Source organism: Agelaius tricolor, unplaced genomic scaffold (genome assembly GCF_023055355.1).
Source record: "Agelaius tricolor isolate 1412-34295 unplaced genomic scaffold, bAgeTri1.0.p SCAF_39, whole genome shotgun sequence".
NCBI classification, from domain to species: Eukaryota; Metazoa; Chordata; class Aves; order Passeriformes; family Icteridae; genus Agelaius; species Agelaius tricolor.
This window is the reverse complement of record NW_027269299.1, coordinates 2,730,172-2,746,110: the sequence shown is the minus strand read 5'-3', so window position 1 is coordinate 2,746,110 and position 15,939 is coordinate 2,730,172. Positions and strand designations below refer to the sequence as shown.

Here is a 15,939-nt window from a genome sequence, read left to right as displayed (position 1 = left end):
TGGGGATGTCCCAGGCACCAGAGCCCATCCCAGCCCTGCTCCAGGTGATGTCCCAGGCACCAGAGCCCATCCCAGCCCTGTTCCGGGTGATGTCCAAGGCACCAGAGCCCATCCCAGCCCTACTCCTGGGGATGTCCCAGGCACCAGAGCCCATCCCAGCCCTGCTCCAGGTGATGTCCCAGGCACCAAAGCCCATCCCAGCCCTGCTCCTGGGGATGTCCCAGGCCCTATGAGTGTCCCAGGTGTGGGACGAGCACCTCAAATGGCTCAGCTTTGACCCAACACCAACGGAGGCACCACCAAGGGCAGCCCTGTGAGTCCGCCCAGTGTGGGAAGAGCTCCATGCACTGCTCCAGCTCCATCCCCCACGGGAGGATCCGCGCTGGATGATCCCCAGTGACCCCGGTGGACAGAGCCCTGGTGGTCTGTGGTGCTGGTGATCTCTGTTGAGGAGACACCTGGCTGGGGCCTCCATATCCTCCTGGCTCCCCACCCCATGGCCTGGATTTTCTTTTCATTTCTCTTTGCCCTTCCAAACCTCCTAAAAGCAGGGTAAAAATAAAGACGTTGAGCTAAGACAAGGATGGGGGCACGGGGGGTCTTGCAGGGGATGTGGGGGATGCTGGGTGTGAGGGACTTGAGGGTTCCTGGGAGAGACTTGGGGCTTGCTCAGGGCTTTGGGGACACCAGGCTGAGCGGCTCCAGTTGCACTGGGAGACCCTGGAGGAGGTTCTGGGACAGCTGATCAAGGACCCCCTGCCCCGGAACTGTCCCCATGTGCCCCCATCCCAATGCCTCGTGTCCCCTGTAGCGGCTGCCCCATTCCCACAGTCACTCCCCTTTCCCCGGCCCGTTCCCATGTCCCCCCTGTCCCGTTACCGTCCTGCTCCCATCCCAGTCCGGATCCCATTCCCTGTCCCTGTCCTGTATTCCTGATCCCTGTACCGTATTTCCAGTGCCATTTCAGGTCCCTGGCCCTGTCCCCATCCTCATTCCCGGTCCCTGTCCACAATCCCGGTCACTGTCTCCATTCCCTGTTCCCATTCCCGCTCCCTGTCTGCAATCCCGGTCCCTGTCTCCATTCCCTGTTCCCATTCCCGGTCCCTGTCCACAATCCCGGTCCCTGTCTCCATTCCCTGTTCCCATTCCTGGTCCCTGTCCCCATTCCCATTCCCTGTCCTCGTTCCCTGCTCCCATTCCCGGTCCCTGTCCCCATTCCCCGTTCCCGGTCCCCATTCCCATCCCCTGTCCCCATTCCCGGTCCCTGACCCCATTCCCTATCCCCATTCCCGGTCCCTGACCCCATTCTCCATTCCCATTCCCCATTCCCATTCCTTATCCCCATTCCTGGTCCCTGACCCCATTCCCTATCCCCATTCCCGGCCCCTGTCCCCATTCCCGGTCCCGATTCCTATCCCCATTCCCATTCCCTGTCCCCATTCCCTGTCCCCTCTCACCGGGCGCCGCCAACATCGCTCCGGCCCTCCCGGCCTCACGTGACCGAGGAAGCCCCGCGCTGCTCCCACCCACCAATCCCAGCGCGCGATCGCTCCCGTATTTGCATAACCACGCCCTTTGGCCTGGCTCCGCCCCCCGCCGGCTGCAGCCGCGTCCTGGCGCTGTTTGCTCCCAGTCCCCTCCCAGCGCTCCCAGTCCCCTCCCAGCGCTCCCAGTAAGAGCGGGACCGGCAGGGAGAGCGCTCCCAGTTCCTGCCCGCTGCTCCCACCATCGTTCCCAGCGCTCCCAGTAAGAGCATCACCGGCAGGGAGAGCGTTCCCAGTTCCTGCCCGGTGCTCCCACCATCGTTCCCAGCGCCCCCAGTATCGCTCCCAGTGCCGGGCGGGGCGGGGCCGCTTTGGAACCCCCCCAGGGCAGAGCGCGGCTGCTTTTGGGTGCCGGCACTGCCCGGGCCGGGCTGGGAGCGGAGATGGAGCGGGAGGGAGAGGAGGGAGAGAGAAGGAGGAAAAGGAAAGGCAAAGGGAAAGGGAGGATCGAGAGGAAAGGAGGAGCAGGAAGAGGAGGGACAGAGGCGGAGCAGGAGGAGGAGCAGCACCAACCCCACGCGGTTCCCCCGCTCGGGCCGGGGTCCCCCGGCATCGCCCCCCCGGAACCGCAGGTGAGCGGGGAGCTCACCCCAAATGCATCGGGCGGTCTCCGGCAGGGTGGTTTGGCAGGGCAGGGGATGTTTGGATCTTGCAGGACCCCAAAGCTGGGCCGGAAATGGCCCTGGAGGGATCTTGGGGTGTCCCACGTGGCGATTGCCGGTACCTGCAGGCAGGGGAGTGATGTTGGGTTTGGGGATCCCCGGGAGAGCTGGGGGAGAACGTGGGAGCCCTGGGGTGGGGAGAGCGCAGAGGGGCGATGCCGGAGCCGGGGGATCCCCAGCAGCCTGGAGGAATGGGGGAGGCTGGGGATGAGCAGGGTCCGGGCCCCCGAGGCTGGAGGGAGAAGTGACATCTCCATCCAAAACTTGGGTAGCGGGACCATTAAACCCAACATGCTGATCCCTTGTTTTTCCCCAAACCAGGATTCCCACACCTTGGCCAGATGGAGCAGGAGACTGCGAGGAAGAGGAAGATGGCCCAGGACACCCAGGCAGGTGAGGAGGAAGTCAGTGCCCCTTGCCCCCTCTCTCCTGCTCCATCTCCCAGCCCAGCATGGCCCCCGGCTGCTGCCAACGCCGTCCTGCTGGGGATGCACTGGGGGGATCTCCTTCCCCTTCCCTCTGGCATGGAGGCAAATCCCATCCTCTCCTTGTCCTTCCTCCCCCAGGGAAGGAGCTGAGGATGGAGAGCAGGGAGGACAAATCCCCACAGCAGAACCTCATGGAAGAGGCCTTTTTGAGCGACTCCAGGGCACAGGAATCCAATGGGGAGGAAAAACCTTGGAGATCCTGCAGGACGAGGGGCTCCAAAGCCAGCACAGGGTGCTCTGAAGAGGAAAGACCCAACCTGAGCCAGGAAGGTGGACAGAGCTTCAGCCAGAGCTCAGAGCTGGTGGCCCAGAAGCAGCTTCATGATGGGGAGAAGCCCTACAAGTGCTTGGAGTGTGGGAAGAGCTTCAGGCAGAGCAGCACCCCTGATCAGCCACTGGGGAATGGCCCTACGAGTGTGGGGAGTGTGGGAAGGGCTTCAGCTGCAGCTCCACCTGTTGGATCAGCAGAAGAAATGCAGCACTCAGTATGAGTGATCAGCAAGTCTCAAACTTTATTGATAGTCTCACTTATTTATATTGGTGTTAATGAAGCTCATACATATTGCAAGGCTGAGCTCATTATTGGTTACTTATCAACCAACTATGCCTACTTCTGCATTCTTATGGTTATTCTGTTGCTACTTCTACATTCTTGTAGTTATTCTATTGAAACTATCTTCATATTTTTGGCAAAAGATCCTCTTCCCTATCCTGTTGTTGCACCAAGGGCACAATGCCCTTGTCCACTATTGGACACTGACTGCTGACTCCTAGACTTGTCTCCTTGTTGCTTAACCAACGGTATTATGTCTACATGACCTTTCTCAGCTAGCCAACTGTCCACAAAGCTCTCCACACTTCCCCCGTTTTTCTGTTGAACAAGCATGGTCTGATTAAATGCAGCAGATATCATCCTTTGCACCATGTTTTGTAAGCATATGCAAAACCACGGCAAAATTAATACTACTAACAAAGCTATAATGCCCACTATAATGCTGACCTTAACAATAGAGCGTAACCATGATCCCAGGCCTAAAGATTTGAGCCATTCATCAATATCAAAGCCCAATTCTACCTGTAAGTTTCCAGTTAACCTCCGCAACTCAGAGAGTTGGGAGTGGATGGATCATGAATGGTCAGAAAGGTTCATGCAACGCATGCCTTCAAATTCTTCACAACCATGGCCTTGTGCAAGTAAAAGAAAATCAATTGCAGCTCTATTTTGAAGCGTTGCATGGCGAATAGAATCAACATCAAGCAAAAGGCTAGAAAGCGCCATAGAAGTGGCATTGGTTTGCTTCGCAAGCCAGCATCCCAACTTATTTAGGGTGGCATGGGTGCCTGCTGCTGCCACCCCTGGAGCCAGAAAGCTACCGACTGAGCTATCTAGGCTGCAGGGCTCCCATACTACGCATCTGATCATTGATGGCACGTAGATCATGCAGGAGACGACACCTGCCAGGATCATCTCCTCTTGATCACAAAAACAGGAGCACTCCAAGGACTAACAGATAACCGGAGATGTCCTTGATCAAACTGCTCCTGCACCAGCTTGTGTGCCTGAATGAGACTTTCCCCTTTTAAGGGCCATTGCTCAACCCACACCAGGTCCTCTGTTTTTCATCGGAGTGGGATCAGGAAAGTCCATGTAATGGCCGTTGTTAGCCCAAAGGGTGCTCATTTGTCAGCACTACTCCCATTTGAGCCAAAATATCCCAACCAATGAGGCACTGCACAGTAGGGGGCAAAGGTACAATTGAGAAAACATTCTGTAAACTTTTTCCGTCAATAGTTACAGATAACATGGATGATTTTCTTGCAAGTGTTAGGCCTCCAACCCTGGTAACTGTCCCTGTGGTTGGCTGTAATGGCCAGTTGTGGGGCCAGAAATCTGGACTAATAATGCTGGAGTCCGCACCAGTATGTAATAAACCTTCCAAGGTTTGCCTCCCACCCTGATACTCTATTATTACAGTGTGCTTTGGTCGATCATTCAGCTTCCTTGTTAATAGAGTGAGTCCTCCAGTGGAACCAAAGCCTCGTTTCCCTCTCAACTGTGATTGACGAGGGGTAAAGTTTTAGTCATCTGCTCCAATGGAACCAATTGAGCTATCCTCTCTTGATTCGTACTGGCGGAAAAGGAGTATGCACCATGGCACAAAAATTTCCCCCATATAATCAGCGTCTATTATCCCGGCTAAAACAAAAAATCCCATCATAATGGCCGATGATTGTCTCTGGAGCAAAGCTTGGATAGGTTGTCCATCAATGATGATTGGTCCCTTTATTCCAGTCGGAACCTTTTCCAGTTGGGTGGTCATCAATGTTACTGCTGCTGCGGCTGCCACGTCCAGCCCGAGGCTCCCGTGGTGGCTGGTTGAAGGGAAGCTGGGCTGAGGTGTTGACAGGTTGAAGGGAAGCTGGGCTGAGGTGTTGACAGCAGCTACTTGTGTCTGGGCACAGCAGCTTGTGGACGCGCTGGCCTTCCCGTTTCCCGAGCGGCGTCGGCAGGCTCTGGTGTTGTGGATATCCAAGCGACAATTTTGGCACCAGACGCTGGCTGCTTGACAAGCCCTTCGGGTATGTCCTATGCTTCCACACCGGTAACATTTAAATCAGCCAGCAGATGGAGCCCGTGGAGTATTTGTTGCTGCTGCTTGTAGGGGTGCAAGAGCAGCTAACACCTGACTGTGAGGCTGCTGCCTGTTTTTGTAATCCTGCTCCTAACTCCTTAATAGCTTCTACTAACATCGCTTGATTTCCTATGGGCACATTTGCCAATCGTTCTAAAGCTTCTTCTATAGACCAATTAGCTCTTAGGGTATTTAATACGTTCCTTGTAGCCTGATTACAGTTCTTGAGTGCGCATTGTTTCAACAAAGTACCCTTCATGAAATCAGGGACTCCTGCCCGCTCGATAGCATTGGCTGCCTTATCTATATAAGATCCGAATGACTCATCTCTTCCTTGCTTTATTCCCATATAAGAGGGGACCCCGCCTGGCTCTTTTATCCTATCTATAGCCAACAGCACCAGGTGCATAGCCTCCCGACATTTATCAGGACCGAGTAACGCCTGTGCTTCTGTCTGAAGAAAAGGCCCTAGACCCATTAGCTCCTCTAGGGTTATCCCGTGTAACGGGTCGCCTGGCTGCCGTATTACTGCTACGCATTCCTGACAGAGTGCCTGCCAGTGTGCATTAAACAAGAGCTGCTGATGCTGAGTGAAGATAAGCTTCGCTATTCCTCTGCAATCAGCCAGCAGTAACACCTGAGTCCCCCAGATATAGTCAAGCATTTGTTTTGTGGGCTCACTGGTTAGCCCAAATTGACTAACTGGGGACCGTAATTGCGACAGCAGCTTCCAGTCTAGAGCAGTTATTGTTGCTTGAAACCTGCCCCCTGCCACAGGTGAATATATCACTGGACAAGCAACATCCATAGCTGCTTTTATAGGCTCTTTATGCCCCGTAACGATGATATCTTTTGCTACCGCTGCCCATGCCTCCCTTCGCCCCCGTGCAATGGCCCCCGCTAGGTCACTCTCTGACCCAGGGATCAGCTCATTGCCAGGAGGAGGAGATGGAGGGTTTGACACAGGCGGTGCAGGCAGTGCTGTTGTAGCACAGGCGGTGGGTGAGCTGCTGCTTGAAGCAGGAGCTGATGTTGGTGGCAAAATGACTGCAGATGTGGCAGGAGGTCACGGACAATTGAACCAGTCCCCATAACTCTTATTCTTATCACGCGCCATGCTAGCTTGCTGCGCAGCCTTCTTTTCTGCCTGATATTGTAATAACTCATTATGCACAACTCGCCATAGCTTTCCCAACTTTTTTGCAGTTTTATCTTCATCTATAACTGCCTCTCACAGCGTGTCTCCTAATTTACGCCACTCCGTTAGTTCATGTACTGTATGAGGATTTTGAAAAATTCCTTGTTCACACCCGTAAGCTAACCTGGGAAGCTCTTTCTGCAAATCTATGCCCTTAACCTGATGCTTTTGTAAAAAGCAAGTAAATAAATCATATGCTGCTTGCCTTTCTCTATCCATTTTTTAAAAATGTCAGTGCTGTTGCAGCCCCACAAGGTCTCGGCAGCACGTATCGGCCGGGCTCTTTGTTGAGGTCACCCAGGGCGCGGCACCTTCCCTTTTTCAGCGGTGCTTATTCGCCGTCCTTGCTGCGACAGGACCCAAACTCCTACACCAATCCACCGTGGTTGCCATTGCCGGTATCACATTGCAGGGTCACCATATGTGGGAAATCAGCACAAGAAATGCGGCACTCAATATGCGTGATCAGCAAGTCTCAAACTTTATTGATGGTTCACACATATTTATATTGGTGTTAATGAAGCTTATACATATTGCAAAGCTGAGCTCATTATTGGTTAATTACTTATTGGCTAACCACACCTATATTCTGATGGTTATTTTGTTACTACTTCTACATTCTTGTGGTTATTCTGCTGAAACTATCCTCATATTTTTGGCAAAAGATCCTCTCCCCCATCCTGCTGTTGCACCAAGGACACAATGTCCTTGTCAGTGGTTGGACACCAACTGCTGAATCCTAGACTTGTCTCTGTCTAACTTAAGCAATGGTATTATGTCGACGTTACCTTTCTCAGCTAGCCAACTGTCCACAAAGCTCTCCACATTGCCTTATCCTAATGAGCCCCGTGGTGCATTTGGAGCTGAGCCCTTGAACCTCAGGGCCTGGGAGGAGATTGCACAAACCTTTCCAGGATTCAAAGTCAGAAGAAAACTCCAAAGTGTCTCAGAGCATTAGTGGGTCTCACTGAGATCCATCGCGAACACAGGCTCCTCATGGACTCCTTGGAGGAGAGAATTGGTGGCCAGGATGGCACAAAAATCTCTTGGACACTCAGTGTGGAAAGGAAAATCCAAACTACCTTAAAAAACTTGAGTATCTCCAAGCATTACTGAGCACCACTGAGTGCCAGTACAAAGCTCTCAGGGGACTCATTAAAGCAGATAATTGGGGAAATGATTGCACAAACCTCTCACAGAGTCTGTATCAAAAGGGAAACACCAAGTACCTAAAAATAACTGAAGTACCCTGAAGCATTAATGAGCCCACTGAGTGTTGTTACTGACAAAGCCTCTCCAGGGACTAATTACAGCAGATAATTGGAGGCCATGATTGCACAAACCTCTCAGAGACTCCAAGACAAAAGCCAAACCCAAAGTCCTTTGAAAAACCTGCAGTCCCTGCAGGGAGCATGAAGGAGCCCCCAGGGCCATTGCTGAGCAAGGCTCCCCAGGGACTCCTTGCAGCAGATCCTTGAGGCCACTGGGATGTGGGCTGGGGGGGATGCTGAGGGCAGCACAAGGGGCTGACAGTGCCCAGCCTGGCTGGGGCTGTGCCAGGAGGCCCCAGGGCCTCAGGACAAGGTGTCTCCTCCCAGCCCTTGCTGGCCCAGACCCTGCTGTGCCCCAGGGCACCAAGACTTGGCTTCTCTTTGTCCCCACCTGTCATCACTGCCTGCAGTTCTCTGCTCTGCCTGGGGCCTGGGGACACTTGCTCAGTCGTGTCCCTCTCTGGGACCCATTAAAAGTCCAAGAAACTTTGGAACTGGATTCTGCCTTGGAGTTCTGGAGAGGTTTCTTCAGCTCCCTCTCAGGGACTGATGTCCAGGGGCTGAGCACAAAGCCCCAGAGGCTGATTAAAGTCCTTGTGCTGTGTCTGTGCTGCTGAGCTGGGCTGGGCTCCTGGCACAGAGGCAGCTCCTGGTCACCAAGAAGAGCTTCAAAAGCACATTTCTCTTGATGAGCAGCTCTTCTGCCAGCCCAGCAGGGCTGGGGCACTGCCTGCAGCCAGCGCGGGCACAGCACAGAGGCACAGAGAGCTTCAATCAGTCAGGGCTGGGAAGGGGCTGAGAAGTGCCTGGGGCACAATCACTGCCAGCCCTTGGCACAGGAACCTCTGGCTGCAGGACAATGCAGCTGCAGCTCCTGGAGCCATCTCCTCAAGCTGCAACATGCCAATGCCTGCAGAGCCTGTGAGTACATTCTCTGCTTGTCTCTTGTGCAGAGCAGCCAGGGGTGCCCAGGGCTGTCCTGCAGAGCAGGGTCCTGCAGCCCAGGGCGCTGTGCTGGGGCAGGGACTCTGCTGCCTGCCAGGGACAGCTCTCAGCCAGCCCTGGCAGCTGCTCCCAGCGCTGGGGGACAAGATCTGGGTAGCAGGAGACAGCTGGTGAGGCTTGGGAGTGTTCTCCTTGTGTGGGGAGGATGCTGCATTGTTCAGGACTGCTCCCAGCATGGCATTGAACTGCAGAACATATACTAGGAGATTATACAGGGAGCACAGCAAGGCAGGGGCTTCCTAAAAGGGAAAATCCTGTTGTTTTAATCTACTGCTCTGAGTTGCCTGGATGGGAAATTGCCCATATATATTAATCTTTCAGTTCAGAGTGAGAAGAATAAAAAAATTTCTCTCAGATCTGAATAAACCAGGGAGTGACAGAAATCAGCACAGGGCCCCTCACAGGCAGCATCAGTGTTGCTTTTCCAGCCTCCTCAGGGTTGCTCTGACGTTGCCATCAGAGCCTGCAGAGCCAGAGCTGCCCCTGGGCAGTGCCTGAGCTGGGAGGGCTCTGCAGGGCAGAGCTGAGCCCCCAGGGCTGGGCTGGGCTCTGGCAGCACTGGCAGGGCCCAGCCCTGGCACTGGGAAGCAGCTGCTGGCAGGGACAGCTCCAGGCAGCAGAGCCCTGGGCAGGCAGTGGGGGGAAAGTGCCCCCAGGCTCTACTGGGATATTTCAAGTCCTCTCCAAACCCAACTATTCCATGATTACTTTTCTTACAGATCCCCATGCCAAGGCACTGCAAATGTCCAACAGCAGCTGCATCAGGCACTTCCTGCTGCTGGCATTGGCAGACACGCGGCAGCTGCAGCTCCTGCACTTCTGCCTCTTGCTGGGCATCTCCCTGGCTGCCCTCCTGGGCAACGGCCTCATCATCAGCGCCGTAGCCTGCGGCCACCACCTGCACATGCCCATGTTCTTCTTCCTGCTCAACCTGGCCCTCAGCGACCTGGGCTCCATCTGCACCACTGTCCCCAAAGCCATGCACAATTCCCTCTGGGACTCCAGGAACATCTCCTACACTGGATGTGCTGCACAGCTCTTTTTTTTTATGCTTTTCCTTGGAGCAGAATATTTCCTCCTGACCGTCATGTGCTACGACCGCTACGTGTCCATCTGCAAACCCCTGCACTACGGGACCCTCCTGGGCAGCAGAGCTTGTGCCCACATGGCAGCAGCTGCCTGGGCCAGTGCCTTTCTCTATTCACTGCTGCACACAGCCAATACATTTTCCCTGCCCCTGTGCCATGGCAATGCCCTGGGCCAGTTCTTCTGTGAAATCCCTCAGATCCTCAAGCTCTCCTGCTCCAAATCCCACCTCAGGGAACTTGGGCTTCTTGCTGTTAGTGCCTGTTTTGGTTTTGGCTGTTTTGTGTTCATTGTTTTCTCCTATGTGCAGATCTTCAGGGCTGTGCTGAGGATTCCCTCTGAGCAGGGACGGCACAAAGCCTTTTCCACCTGCCTCCCTCACCTGGCCGTGGTCTCCCTGTTCCTCAGCACTGCAGTGTTTGCTCACCTGAAGCCCCCCTCCATGTCCTCTCCGTCCCTGGATCTGGCCCTGTCAGTTCTGTACTCAGTGGTGCCTCCAGGCCTGAACCCCCTCATCTACAGCCTGAGGAACCAGGAGCTCAAGGCTGCAGTGTGGAGACTGATGACTGGATGCTTTCAGAAACATTAAACTGCTGGCCAATTTCTGCATATCACTTGTAATAAAATTCATCTTTCATACTTCTTGTTGGTTTCATTTTGGAAGTTCTTTTTCTTTTTTTTTAGTTTTTTCCTATTATCTACAAATAAATGTCATTGTTTGGGCCATTTCTCATTTTGTTTCTCTCCACCTTCCCTGTGGACACAGACTTTGTCAATGAGGGGCTGTGCTCTTGGTGGCTTTAAATGAAGTATAGGATCTCCTAGCAGAGTCTTCTGCAGAGATGCCCTTTTGTTGCCTTCTCTGGAGCTGCAGCAGCAATGTCGGTGTGCAGAGCTGGGGGAGGCCAATGGTGGCACAGCAGCTATGATCCTTCTGGACACCCATTCCTGATCCAGGCCAGGAGCCATTGGCCTTCTTGGCCACCTGGGCACACTGCTGCCTCATGTCCAGCCTGCTGTCCATCAGTCCCTGCAGGTCCCTTTCTGCCTGGCTGCTCTCCAGCCACTCTGTCCCCAGCCTGTAGCACTGGGGCCAAATATCAGGGTCTGGCACTTGGATTTGCTCAACCTCACCTTGTTGGATTCATCCTCTGGATCCAGCCTGTCAAGGTCCCTGTACAGACCACTCTTATGTTCTCTCAGATCAAACCCCACATCCAGCTTGGTGACATCTGCAAAGATGTCCTTGGTTCCATGGGGCCCCTCAGTGTCACAATGGCTTCCTGGTTACACCAGGCCCTGCACTGTCACACTGGTCTCCTTGGTTCCATGAGACCATGCAGAGCAGCAATGGTCTCCCTGGTTCCATAGGGTCCCAAAATGTGACAATGGACTCCTTGGTTCGATGGGGCTTCACAGTGTCACAATGTTCTCGCTGGTGCTGCAGTTTCACAGTGGCCCCTTGGTTCCATGGGTCCCCAGGGTGTCACAATGGTCCCACGGCCACATGAGGTCCCACACTGTCACCATGGTCTCTGTGGTTCCAAAAGTCCCCTCAGTGTCACAATGGACTCCTTGTTTCCACAAGGCCACACAGTGTCACAACATTCTTCCAGATTCCTTGAGGCCCCATCGTGTCACAATGGCCCCTTGGTTACACAGGATCCTGCAGTGTCACAGTGTCCCCTTGGTGCCATGAGGTCCCGCAGTGTCAGAACGGCCCCTTGGTTCCACTGGGCCCTGCAGTCTCCCAATGGTCTCCTTGGTTTTGCAGTGTCAAAATGGTGAAACCCCTTGGTTACACAAGGCCCAGCAGTGTCACAATGGCCTCTGTGGTTCCATGAGTACCCAGAGTGTCACAGGGCACTCCCTGAGTCCCTTTGGCCCCACAGCACAGCAATGGAGCCCTGGTTCTGTGGGGCTGCACCGTGCCACCATGGTCCTCTTAGTTCCACGAGGCCCTGCAGTGTCACAATGGCCCCAGAGTGTCCCAATCATCAGAGAATGACAGAATCAAATAGGCTGGAAATGACCTTTGGGATCATCAAGTCCAACCAATGCCCTGATACTGCCTTGTCACCCAGACCATGCCACTGAGTGCCACTGGAGAGGGACAGTGACTCTGCCACCTCCCCCCTGGCCAGCCCATTCCAGTTCCCACTCACCCTTTCTGTGAAGAACTCCTTCCTATTGTCCAGCCTGAGCCTCCCCTGCTGCAGCTTAAGGCTGGGTCTGCTTGTCCTGCCCTCCAGCAGATCCACACTCACACCCAGCTTGGTGCCATCTGCAATTTGTGAATGCTGGACTCGATCCCCTCACCCAGACCATCTGTGAAGATATTAAACAGGACTGGGCCCAGCACAGATCCCTGGGGACAGCACCAGCGCCTGGACACCAGCTGGGTGCAGCACCATCCCCACCACTCTCTGGGCCCAGCCTCCAGCCAGCTCTTAAATCTCCCAGTGAGGGGGGAACCTGCCCAAGCTGTGGGCTGCAGCTTTTCCAAGGAATGCTGTGAGAGACAGAGTCAAAGGCTCTGCTGGAGTCCAGGCACACAACATCCACAGCCTTTCCCACACCCACAGGTGGGTCACCTGGGCATAAAGGGAGACCAGGTTGGCCAGGCAGGACCTGCCACCCCTAAATCCACTGAGCTGGCTGGCTCTGATCCCTGGGCCATCCTGTGGGTGCCCTGTGATGGCACTCAAGGTGATCTGTTCCATAACCTTGCCGGGCACCCAGGTCAGGCTGACAGGCCTGGAGTTCCCCAGCTCCTCCTTCCAGCCCTTCCTGGGGATGGGCTCACACTGGCACCTCCAGTGCTCTGGGACCTCCCTGCTGAGCCAGGACTGATGGTAAATGATGGAGAGCAGCCTGGGGAGCTCATCCACAGCTCCCTCATCCCCCTGGGATGGATCCCATCTGATCCCATACACCTGTGAGCACCTGAGTGGCTCAGCAGGTCAGCAGCTGTTTCCTCCTGGATTCCAGGGGGCTGTTCTGCTCCCTGTGCCCATCTACCAGCTCAGGAGAACACTTGTCCTGAGGACAGCCTGTCCTACTATTGAAAATTGAGACAAACAAGGTGTTAAGTAGCTCAGCCTTTTCCTTATCTTTAGTTACTACATTCCCCACTGCATCCAATGAAGAGTAGAGGTTCTGCTTCTCCCTCCTTTTGCTATAATTTTTTTTTTAAAAAATTTTTATTTTATTACAGAAGCTGAAAGGTTAAGTTCTGACTGAGTTTTCAAGTATCAACTTTTTTTTCTGCATAACCTAATGACATCCTTAAACACTTCCTGAGTTGTCAGTCCATTTTCCCCTTTTCCCACAAAAGCTCCATGGGCAGCCAGGCCAGTCATTTTCCTCACTAGCTCATCTTTTGCCACACTGGGACAGGCAGCTCCTTCCCCCTTAAGATTACTTTCTTGAAATGCGTTCATTCTTCCTGGAACCCATTTGTTTTTAAGGGCTGTTTCCCTTAAAAAATCAGTACCTGATTTGGTACTAACCCAAATCAGCATCCTGAACAGGCCAAAGTCTGCCCTTCCTAATTCCAGTGTAGAAGTTTTGTTGCTGCCTTTCCTTTTTTCACAGAACATTGAAAACTTGATTATTTCATGGTCACTGTGCCCCAGGCAGCCTCTGAGCCCCACATCTGCCCCCAGCCCTTCTCTGTCTGTGAACAGCAGCAGACAGCTTTCCTTGGCAGTGGGAGTGTTACCAAAGATTCGGTAAACCAGAAAACTCTTTTTAGCCCCAATGTAGCATTAAGAAGCAGCATTCTTTATTCAGCTGGATGCACGGGGGAGAGCTCCTCTCAAAGCCGTGCAGGCTGAGTACAGGAAAGTTTCTGTTTATTTTCTGTATTTTGCTCACATATTCATTGATTGTCCTGGACTAAACATGCATATGATAATCATTTCCCCAAAATAATTAAGGTATTTCCCCTCCCCTTTACCCATGTGTTCTACTGTCCTGGGGGTCTCTCTGGTGGTCCCTGGTGGTCGTGGACCCCAATGTTCCAGTGGGTCTGGCTGAGCTGGCAGGACCCTGAGGCTGCTGAACTTCCAGTTCCCCTTCTCACACAATGGGCCTTGTGTGGTTTCCATAGGCCTGGGGATGTGGAGAACAAGCTCCAGGTGTCAGCTCAGCTGGTGGAGACAATTGATCATCTGGTAACATGAGATGATAGAGTGGGCTATGACATCAGAGAGTGGGTTATGTGATGTCATTGATCATCTATGACATCATAGACTGCCTCTGTGACATCAGAGACCAGCTGTGTGACATTAGAGAATGGGCTGTGGCATCCCAGAGGGGCTGTGTGACATCCCAGAGGGGTGTGTGACATCCCAGAGGGGTGTGTGCCATCCCAGCAGGGCTGTGTCAGGTCACTGGGTTGGTCACTCTGCCCCAGCTCCCCCTCACAGTTTCTCCCAACAAGTCCAATGCTGTCCATGCCCAGCGGGGTCCCTGTCCCCCGGGATCCCCCCGGCCCACCTGGAGCCACAGCCTCCACCAAAGGATGTTCCACAGGATCCACCCCAGAGCCTGACATGGGGACAAGGGGCCAGGGCTGTGTGACCAGGACATCAAGGACGGGGATTATCCAGGTCACTGTGGCCTGGTTTGGGTTGCCCAGGGCAGGAAAGATGTCTGGCAGCTGGAGCAGGGTCTGGGAAGGGCCTCCAAGGTGGGGCTGGAGCCCCTGGGCTGTGAGCAGAGGCTGAGGGAGCTGGGCTTGTCCAGCCCGGAGCAGGGAAGGCTGAGGGGCTCCTCATCCCAGCCTGGCAGTGCCAGTGAGGAGGGGATGGAGAACACAGAGCCAGGCTCTTCACCAGGGGCCTGGTGGGAGACAAAAGCCAATGGGTGGAAGGGGAAAGAGGGGAGTTCAGCCAGGACAGGAGGAGATGAAATGAGTCAGGCTGGTTTCAGCATTTCCTCAGCACCAAAAGCAGCCTGACCTCCCTTCTCCATCCACCACTGACAGCTTTGCAAATCAGGAATTGTTGGAGCTGTATCGCCTACTCCAGGATGAGCATCCTGATACAAGAACTAAATTGTGCTTATATCTATCTCAGAACAACATTTGTCTGAAATTAATTTTATTATGGAAATCACTTCTGGATGGTTGAACTCATCAGATGCTGCTGGGATGTTGCACATAGCTCAGGGAAGAGAGTAATTGTTATTAAACTGTGTCCTGTTCAAGTATGGTCTGTTGGCCATGAAGAGAAACTTTCTGTGCTGCTGAGTCTCACCAGTTCTGGGTCCTTCAAAGGACACAAGCCTGATGAGTTGTGGTTCCCACTCCAGTGGCTGCACTTGGACCTCCCTCCATAGCCAGAGCAGAGCTCCCTTGTCCCAGAGAGTCCCTGGCAATGCAGGGATGAAGGAATGGGGGGGATCAGGGGCAGGGCAGAGCCAGGGAGAAGAATGACTTTTGCATTTAATGGAGCAGTTCCTTCCCTTGGCTTTGTTGGCTGACAAGAAATGAACATCCCTCTGTGTCTCGGGCAGCCCCTTCTGCAAGGAAAGCAGGTGGGAGTTGGAGCCAAGGAGCTGAAAGCTGCAGGTGCAGCCTGGGCTGGAGGGAGCTCAGATTTGCACAAGGCTGCTCTGAGTGCCAGGGCTTGGATGGGGGAAATGGTGGGCTGGGGGTAGAGACAGAGTCTGATTGATTGTCAGCCATGAAGGGTCTTGATTTTCATATCCATTCAAACTGCATGAGGAGGTGATTGGATTCAATGTCAATTGGAGATTGAACATATCATTGCATTAACAGGAAAAAAACCCTAAACAGGACCTAAAAAATGTTTTCTCACTGTCTTTTTAAAAAGAATCCATTCAGTTTGAATGCACTACTGAAATCTGTCTAATTAGCCACAAATGATTTGAAAATTGAAATCAAATTATTCCCAGAGGCTTGGCTTGTTCAGGTGTTCTGAATGTTAATGAGCCCTGGGCCACTGAATTCCTGCACTGAAGAGCTGAAGGCTGAACAAGCCTCTGGAGCAGGGAAATTCAGCAGCAGCCTCCAAGTTGCTGA

The 15,939-nt window shown here is 53.6% G+C and overlaps 1 long non-coding RNA gene across 2 annotated transcripts in view; it reads left to right on the top strand.

The window, feature by feature from the left end:
- The first annotated feature begins 1,715 nt into the window (after positions 1–1,715).
- The window catches only part of LOC139603484 (uncharacterized), an 81,210-nt gene continuing 66,986 nt past the window's right edge, over positions 1,716–15,939 (top strand). The window contains exons 1-3 of one of the 2 annotated variants that reach the window (XR_011683693.1): positions 1,716–2,116; positions 2,528–2,599; positions 2,773–2,959. This is a non-coding gene — a long non-coding RNA (uncharacterized lncRNA). Of the gene's footprint in view, positions 2,117–2,527; positions 2,600–2,772; positions 2,960–15,939 lie in introns of those variants that run through there. The other variant, XR_011683692.1, reaches the window with a different exon arrangement.